General features: G+C 39.4%; 1 non-coding gene across 1 annotated transcript; it reads right to left on the minus strand.

Annotated features, from left to right (window-relative positions):
- Positions 1-2,320: 2,320 nt before the first annotated feature.
- Positions 2,321-2,427, minus strand: LOC112087966. The gene has a single exon (XR_002900350.1). It is a non-coding gene; the product is annotated as a small nucleolar RNA R71 (small nucleolar RNA).
- Positions 2,428-10,019: the final 7,592 nt, after the last annotated feature.

The raw sequence follows: 10,019 nt of genomic DNA on the forward strand, positions 1-10,019 counted from the left end.
GGCGAGAGACATACATATCAGCCAGACGTCTAAGAGTAGATAAGGTGCTAAGTGTCATGATTTGACACGGTGATAATGCCATGGCCTGAGCTTGGCCGTGGCAAAATATGACAACTCTTGGGATTTGACATGGTCTTGAAGCACGGCCTTGAACAAGACCACGGCATGCAATGAAGATCTTTGACACGCCCATAATGTCATGGTCGGGATTTGACATGGTCTTGAAACACGGCCTGATGTTTGGCCGTGGCAATCACCGAATCATCAACACCTTGCCACGTCCAACATGAAACGGTCCAGATCAAGAACGTGGCAATCCAAGAAGTTTATCACCCAAACCCAGAAAAGAAGAGACGTGGCCACTAGCCATGGTATAAATAAAGCCATGGCAACCTTGATCATGAAGAATCTGTCCAAGAACTTTGACACTGTCAGTTTGCCACGATCTGGCCAAGCATCATCTGACCGTGGCAAACCACACCACTATCCATCAAAGCCGGGTCAGGACCCAGTTTGTCCTGGGCTGACCCGGTCCGCAAGAGACACTATATATGCTTTTTAGGGTTTTTTCCAAGGGGGAGCTTGGTTTTCTCTCTAGTTTTCTTTCCTTTTTAGTGTAAAAACGAGTTTGTTAAGAGATATCTCAAGGATTTAATCAATCTAAGTCTGTTTCTTATCATCTCATCTTCTTATCTTTGCTTCTAATCATGATTAACATCACCTCTTGCAAAGGAAATGGTGTGTTCATCATGATTAGTGAGTAGTCTTCTTTTAAGCTTCTAGGTGTGTAGATTAGGGTGCTTAGATGTAGATTAATGATTGTTTAAGCTTAGATTCTCTTATCCTTTCCTTAGTTAGCTGATCCTAATGCTAGATCTCTCATTATAAGCTTGATCTAGAACTTAGGCATTTCTCCATCCACAAGGTGTTTGATGAAATGCCTGAATGAGCTGACTTAAGGGTTTATGCCTTTTTCATCATGGGAATGATTGTTAAATGCATGAATGACATATTAGAACTGTTTCTTAATGCTCATTGATTCATATTTCACAAATGATGATTTGGTTTGAAAATGGATTAGTGTAGAGGTTAGTGCCTTCATGAGAGGATTAATCTAGATTAGAGTTCTAAGTTAATTGGAATTTGAGATCATGTGATGTTTGCTTTATCTTTCTGTATAAGATTCAGTCTTTCTTAGCTCTTATTTTGATGCACAAAGAGGCTGTCTGGTCATTTTAGACTTGGAACCTTATGCTTGTTGATTGTTTATTCATCTAATGGGAATTAGTCTTGAATTGGTAATTAACAAAGGGATTTTTGTCATGAGAATGAATTAATCTGATTTGGAAGTCTAGACTAAAGAATTGCAAGTGTTGCATTGTTTGCTTAGCATCATGAATTCACATTTAAAGCACCCTGATCAATGATCACATCTAGAGGTTTAGCTTTTTCTTTATTTGAATTTGAGTGTTTGTTTAGTTTCTCTTGCTTGTTTAATTCTTAATTACTGCTTATTCTTGTTTGCTTTATGTTTTTAGATCACCTTGTTACCAACTCATCCGCTTATTAGACTTGAATTAAGATAGCTCCTCATAGTTCTAGTGTCTAGAAACTCTCCATTTGGATTGATACCTCAAGTACTATAATGACATGAGTAGTTGAGGAATTGATGAAGGATTGAAAAATTCCTACTATCAATTTGGCGCCATTGCCAATTGGAGATTCATTCTAGCATTAGGACTTTGGATCTTCTTGAGATCAAGTCATTTTCTTTTGTTTTACTGATTACCTTTCAAGTGCTGTCTTTGTTTTCAGGTGTATGAACACCAGAAGTCAAGCAAGGAGACAAAGAGAAAGAGCTGAGCACATTGAGAGGTTGGGTATGGATCAAGGGCATCAGGCTCATGGTGGTAATGGAAACCACCAGGCTCAGCAAGAGGGTCCAGCACCACGTCCAAGAATAGTTGTGGGAGCTGGTGATGAGGCCAATACTCAGGGTCAGAGATATGGGATTCAAGCTCCTACACCTGAAAACGATTTTGAGATCAAATCTGGCTTGATCAACATGGTGCAATCAAACAGGTTCCATGGCTTGGCAATAGAAGACCCATTAGATCACATTGACAACTTTGATAGAGTTTGTGATCTAACTAAGATGAATGGAGTGAGTGAGGACAGTTTCAAGTTGAGGCTATTCCCTTTTTCTCTAGGAGACAAAGCTCATCAGTGGGAATAGTCTCTACCTCAAGGATCAGTCACAACTTGGGAGCAATGCAAAAGAGAATTTCTAACCAAGTTTTTCTCTTCATCAAGAACAGCAAGGTTAAGAAATGAAATCTCAAGTTTCATTCAGAAGAACCATGAATCATTTTTTGAGGCTTGGGAAAGATTTAGAGGGTATACCATGCAATGCCCTCACCATGGATTCTCAGATTGTCAGCTGCTAAGTACCTTCTACAGAGGTGCTTTACCAAAGGTCAGATTTCTCTTGGACACAGCTTCAAATGGTAATTTTATGACCAAGGAAGTCAATGATGCCATGACCCTAGTGGAGAATGTAGCTCAGAGTGATGAGCTTTATGGATCAGACTTTGAAAGGAATTCAATAGGAGCTGTGAGTGCTGAAAAGGAAAGGACAAGGAAAGACATCAAGTCTCTCAATGAGAAGCTAGACACACTTCTCTTAGCTTCTCATCAGTCAGCCAACTTTGTTAGAGATATGAATCATGTGTTTCAAGATACATTTCAAAGGGAAGACATCACAGCTGAGGTGAACTTTGTAGGTGGCCAACAAGGTTACGAAAAGGGCTTTACCTACTACAAGAATCCCCCAAACCAGAACTTCTATCCTCAAAACACTCAACAACAAGGTTTTGTCTCTCCCCAACAACAAAATCTCCAACAGAACTCAGAGAATAAGGATCAAGAAGTGCAGAACCTGCTACATCAAATCCTCAGAGGTCAAGCAAGTGGTGCCATAGACTTCAACAAGAAAATGGCAGAGATTAACAACAAGGTGGATTGCACTTATTCTGATCTTCTAACTCAACTTTCAACCTTGGCATCCAAAGTCAAGACTCTAGAGAACAACAAGGGCCACTGCAGTTCTCAAGCTCAAAGATCTTTACCAAGGACATCAATTGCACATCAAACAGAATACTGCAATGCAATCCTCTCAAATGATGAGAATCATGCTGCTGTCCAAGAAATTGAGGACCTTCTCCATGGCAATGTCTCAAGTGAAAAATGCCTGACAAAGATGGTGAGAACGCCATCATAGATGAGTTTGAGTTCCTGTTCTGTGATCTCAATGAGGACATTGAGAAAGAAGGTGGGGAGGCAGCTTGTTTTGATATGAAAAAAAATGATTTTAAGATTGCTGAAGGAAAGGATCAGAGAATGGTTCAAGGAAGGACATCTGATGGAATCTCTAGCACTGGCTCAACAAGGGTGAAACCCAAATCTATTCCCAAGCTAGGCAACCAAGGAAAGTTCTCCATCTCATGCTATCTTGGAAATTTGAAAGTGGACAATGCTTTCTGTGATTCTGGATCAAGCATCAGTGTAATGTCTTTAGACATGGTGGAGAGACTAGGGATCAAGAGTCTTAAGCATCACCCCATGTCAATTACCTTTGGAGATTCATCCTCAAAAAAGCCATATGGAATCCTTGAAGACTACCCATTAAAGATTGGTGAATGCACAGTTCCAACTGATTTTGTAGTCATGAAGATGAAAAAGACCAAAGAGCTACCTCTTCTGCTTGGAACTCCATTTCTGAACACCACAGGAGCAAGGATGGACTTTGATACTCAAAGAGTGGTGCTTACTAAGGTAGATGATGAAGTATCTTATCCCCTTAAACCTCCTATTGCTGGATTTTGTGGGGTTATATCTGATGATTCTGATGAGTTGAAACACTGTGAGATGAAGTATGTGGGGAGTATTGGAACTATAGAAGAAGCTCAACCCCTTGCATCTGTTGAGGAGAAGAAAGAATCCTTAGTAAGACCTGATCTTGAGTTTGAAGGAGATTTCTTTAGTGATGATGAAGCTTGCTTGGAATCTTTTTCTCCTACACTAAGTGAGAAGGAGGTCCGCAGCAACAAAAGCAATGGCTCAGGGTGTCAAGACAAGAACCCAACAAGCACCAAATCATTCACTCTTGGGTCCTCTTCTCAAGTCTTAACTCTCACTACATGGAAGTTTGATGGTGGAGCTGTGGAATACAAGGTTAAAGACATTGGAGGATCAAAACCTTTTGCAAAAGTCAGGGCAATCCTCACACAAGAGCTCATAGACAAAGGGTCATCAGGTGTTCAAGAGCTGATGAACAGGGACCTACTGCTTGAATTCATGGACAAGACAAGGAGCATCAAAGCTCCTCCTCTCACTCACTAAGAAAAGAGTATGAAAAGTCAAACTTAGTGACTTAAAACAAAGTGCTCTTGGGAGACACCCCAAGCTTATCCTTTGTAAATATTCTTTTTAATGCTTTCTTTTGCTGTTTTTAGGATGTTTTGATGTGTCTTGTGGAGTGTGTTCAGGTTACAGATGACCTGGTGTTCTTTGGCCTCAAGGAATGGTGGACAAGATGCAAGGAAATGCAAAATTTGGCTAAGTTTACAGTTTGCCACGACCATGAATCACTGCTTGACCCAGGCGTGGCATGAGGCTTTTTCTTGGATGCCAACCTTCGGTGATTGCCATGGAGAGATTTCCACGCCCAGAATTGAACCGTGGCACGTTGAATTTTGAATAGACCACCATTCGGCTTTTGCCACGGGAGGAATGCCACGAGTAGACTCAAGGCGTGGCAACATGTTTTAAGGCAGCAGAACCTTCGACTTTTGCCATGGTCTCTTTGCCACGGTCACATCCAAGCCGTGGCAATGTGATAGAGGATGAACAAAAGAATGCCACGGGCTGTCCATAGGAGCTTCCAGACCGTGGCAACAGGGGGTGGCAAGAGGAACAATGCACAAAAACGAGCTCCAGCCCTCACTACAAGCACGTTCAGATCAGTGCAAGGAACAGCATCAAAACTAGGACACCTCCAGTGATGTTTAGCTTCCTGAGATTCACAATTCCACTACTCCCTTCCATCAAAAACAAATCTGGTAACATCTCAAACTCCTTGTACATATGCATCTAGTTTTTTATTTCTCATTTTGCATCTTTCTTGCTTTTGCCTTTCACTCCTCTCTTATGCTTTTATAACACAAGGGACTGTGTTATTTAAGTGTGGGGGAGGGATTTCATGTTTACTAATCATGTTTTTTTTGTTCTTATTTTCTTTTTTTTTGCATCTTGAGTCTCATTTGATCATGCATCTCATCTAAGTGCATATAAAAACCAAAACAAAATAAAAAAAAAAATCAGAAAAATTTTCACAAAAATGTTCATTCTAGTTGCATCATATAGGTTGCATCTTGCAGGGAGTAATGATAGGTTTTCCTAGAGAGTACACCACTTTGAGAATTTTGATTAAATATGCTTTTGAAATGACTTCTATGCTTGCAAGGCTTGAAATGATCTGAATCTGAGAAGCAAGTTTGAATTGAACTCAACTCTAATAAGTGAAAACCCTGAACTTGACTTGAAATTATCATTTGGTGCATTGTTTGAATAAATACCAATACACATATTTGAGCTAGAATCCTGTTTTTACCACCCTCTTCCTTAGCTCAAATAGCTGAATCTGCATAATAGATCAGTTTTCCTCACCCTGAACCCATCCTTCTTTCAAGCCAATTGTTTGTGTGTGATTGAGAGGCCACCTTGGACCAAACTTAGCAGAAAGTGTTAGGTTTCGGGCGACAAGGGCAAGTCTCATTGTGTGTTAAGTTCCATCATCAAGGAGCTGAGAGATTTGACAAGAATTGAGTGTGGGAGAATACTTGTTGGTGAGTGGAAAAAGGAGAGATGAGTGGAAATAAAAGGAGAATGGTGAGAACTAGGGGATAGAAAAATAAAAGAAATCAGTCTTGGAAGTTTTGAGTCAAAGAAAGTGAACTCTAGTGTTTTGGAAAGAAAGAGTCTAGCCTCTAAGTGAAAGAAAAAAATAAAAGAAGCCAAAGAGCTCAAATGTTCTAAAAAAGAAAGAAAAAGAGGCTAGAGGTTACAAAGAAAGTGAAAAAGAGCTGTGTAAAGTTTGAACTCCAAGACTTGTGTATGAAAAGGAAAAGAGAATCCCCTAGTGAGAGAAGAATGAGTGTGAAAAGTAAGCAAGTGAGGAAACTTTGAGTAGAGTGTGGGGTGGGATGAGTCCTTGCCCTTGTATGCATAGGTTGCCTTTTACCATTAGCATTCTGCCAAAGTTTGGTCATTCATAGAGAGATCCTTTTGCTGCATTGAACCCACTCAGGCATTGATGAGATCATTTTAGTCTCATAACCTCACCCTAGCCAAACTCTGTTTGTTTAAACAATGCATCATTTGGTCCACTTGGTAAAAAGCTTAATGAATGTTAAATAGTTGAGGAATAGGAGAACTTGTGGAGATTACTGTTGAGTTGATACACCAAAAGTATGGTTTTGCATTGCATATTGAGCATGAACTTGAATTCTCTTAGTGGATACTTCTCTCAAAGGAAATATGAACTCCCATGCATTCAACCTCTCTCTCTCATTTGCTCTTGTTTGCTTTAGGACAAGCAAAGGACAAGTGTGGGGGAGTTGATATACTCACATTTTGTCATGTTTAGGATTGTATTTTTGTCCCAAATATTGAGTATCATGCATACATTTAGGTAGTTTTACATATATTTGTCTTTGCTTTTGTCTTTAGTTAAGAATTGCATTAGGTCCTAGAGAGTTTGCACTTTTGGAGTGTTTACAGGTCATTTGGAGCTAATTGGGAGCAATTGGGACAAAAGACATGGAGAGACCATCACCTTATGTGCATCAGACTTGGACAAGTGTTATGGAGCCGACGATCTCTCAATTTTATCACCAGAGAAGGAGGGCGTTCACAAGGATTCAGCCTCCGGAGTCTTCATAAAGAATCAAGAGACTCTAGTGTAGTTTCCAGAACACTTTAGATCGTCCTATTTGGAGTTTTGAGCTGAAAGTTACGGCGATAAGAAGCAGTACATGTCTCGGAGCGGATAAAGGACCAAAGCAACGCGCATCAAAGAACCGGTGGAACGGAGCCCTTTCCGACGTCATCTGAACCCGAACCCTTCATAAAAGTTGGAGATGATAGAGTCACGGTCCCAGAAAAGGTCGAATCATTGGATTTGGATTCGTGAGATGGGAGTTAAGGAAGGCGAGAGACATACATATCAGCCAGACGTCTAAAAGTGGATAAGGTGCTAAGTGTCATGATTTGACACGGTGATAATGCCACGGCCTGATCTTGGCCGTAGCATAATATGAAAACTCTTGAGATTTGACATGGTCTTGAAGCACGGCCTTGGACCTGACCACGACAAGCAATGAAGATCTTTGACACGCCCATAATGTCATGGTCGGGATTTGACATGGTCTTGAAGCACAGCCTGATGTTTGGCCGTGGCAATCACCGAATCATCAACACCTTGCCACGCCCAACATGAAACGGTCCAGATCAAGAACGTGGCAATCCAAGAAGTTCATCACCCAAACCCAGAAAAGAAGAGACGTGGCCACTAGACATGGTATAAATAAAGCCATGCAACCTTGATCATGAAGAATCTGTCCAAGAACTTTAACACTGTCAGTTTTCCATGGTCTGGCCAAGCATCATCTGACCGTAGCAAACCACACCACTATCAATCAAATCCGGGTCAGGACCCAGTTTGTCCTGGGCTGACCCGGTCCGCAAGAGACACTATATATGCTTTTTAGGGTTTTTTCCAAGGGGGAGCTTGGTTTTCTCTCTAGTTTTCTTTCCTTTTTAGTGTAAAAACGAGTTTGTTAAGAGATATCTCAAGGATTTAATCAATCTAAGTCTGTTTCTTATCATCTCATCTTCTTATCATTGCTTCTAATCATGATTAACATCACCTCTTGCAAAGGAAATGGTGTGTTCATCATGATTAGTGAGTAGTCTTCTTTTAAGCTTCTAGGTGTGTAGATTAGGGTGCTTAGATGTAGAATAATGGTTGTTTAAGCTTAGATTCACTTATCAATTCCTTAGTTAGCTGATCCTAATGCTAGATCTCTCATTATAAGCTTGATCTAGAACTTAGGCATTTCTCCATCCACAAGGTGTTTGATGAAATGCTTGAATGAGCTAACTTAAGGGTTTATGCCTTTTTCATCATGGGAATGATTGTTAAATGCATGAATGACATATTAGAACTGTTTCTTAATGCTCATTGATTCATATTTCACAAATGATGATTTGGTTTGAAAATGGATTAGTGTAGAGGTTAGTGCCTTCATGAGAGGATTAATCTAGATTAGAGTTCTATGTTAATTGGAATTTGAGATCATGTGATGTTTGCTTTATCTTTCTGTATAAGATTCAGTCTTTCTTAGCTCTTATTTTGATGCACAAAGAGGCTGTCTGGTCATTTTAGACTTGGAACCTTATGCTTGTTGATTGTATATTCATCTAATGGGAATTAGTCTTGAACTGGTAATTAACAAAGGGATTTTGTCATGAGAATGAATTAATCTGATTTGGAAGTCTAGACTAAAGAATTGCAAGTGTTGCATTGTTTGCTTAGCATCATGAATTCACATTTAAAGCACCCTGATCAATGATCACATCTAGAGGTTTAGCTTTCTCTTTATTTGAATTTGAGTGTTTGTTTAGTTTCTCTTGCTTGTTTAATTCTTAATTACTGCTTGTTCTTGTTTGCTTTATGTTTTTAGATCACCTTGTTACCAACTCATCTGCTTATTAGACTTGAATTAAGATAGCTCCTCATAGTTCTAGTGTCTAGAATCTCTCCATTTGGATTGATACCTCAAGTGCTACAATGACATGAGTAGTTGAGGAATTGATCAAGGATTGAAAAATTCCTACTATCATTGAGGGGTGGCTCCAGCAACCCAGAAAGGGCGGGTCAGTACCCAGTTTGTCCGGGGATGACCCGGCCCAATGCCTTTTCTATAAATAGTTTTTAGAGACTAAAACCCTAGTTAGCCTTTATCTAATCTTTGATCTTATCTTCTAATTTGTTTTCTCTTTGTTTTTCTCTCCTTCTTAGTGTAAAAACGAGTTTGATCAAGAGATATCCAGCAGATTTAATAATCTTAAGGCTGTTTCTTATCATCTCATCATCTCATCTCTGCTTCTAATCATGATTAACATCACCTCTTGCAAAGGAAATGGTGTGTTCTTCATGATTAGTGAGTAGTCATCTTTTAAGCTTCTAGGTATGTAGATTAGGGTGCTTAGATGTTTGATTTGTGATGTTTAGGGTCTAGATTATCATTTCCATTCATTAGTTAGCTGCTCTTAATGCTAGATCTTTGCATATCACTCTGATCTAGACCTTAGTCATTTCTCCACCCACAAGGTGTTTGATGAAATGTTTGAATGAGCTAAGCTAAGGGTTTATGCCTTTTCATCATGGGAATGATTTGTTAAATGCATGAATGACATATTAGAACTGTTTCTTAATGCTCACTGATTCATATTTCACAAATGATGATTTGGTTTGAAAATTGATTAGTCTAGAGGCTAATGCCTTCATGAGAGTGATGTGTTCGTGTCAACTACGTGAGGGAACAAGTTTTACCCTTAACAAAACAAATGAAAGCCGCAAGTGCACAGCTAATCAGTTGTAGTATTTAGGGATCGAATCCACAGAGATTTGTGTGCCCTGGTATTCTTCTACGGTTTTTAACTTTATGTCTAGACTAAATTGGTTTTAAAGGTTGGTTGTTTTTCTTGCGAATTAAACTAAAACAAAAGAAAGCAAATAAATCTATCCTAAAAAGCAGGTAAGAAAATCGAATGGAATGCAATTAGAATAGGCAAATATCGAATGAAAGGCTAATAGGGCAAGTAAGATATCGCATGAAAGGTAAATAAAGCAAGTAAATAATGAACTAAGAAAATTGAAATGCAGGTCTAAAAAG

This window comes from Eutrema salsugineum, unplaced genomic scaffold, assembly GCF_000478725.1.
Source record: "Eutrema salsugineum unplaced genomic scaffold, Eutsalg1_0 scaffold_157, whole genome shotgun sequence".
NCBI lineage: Eukaryota > Viridiplantae > Streptophyta > Magnoliopsida > Brassicales > Brassicaceae > Eutrema > Eutrema salsugineum.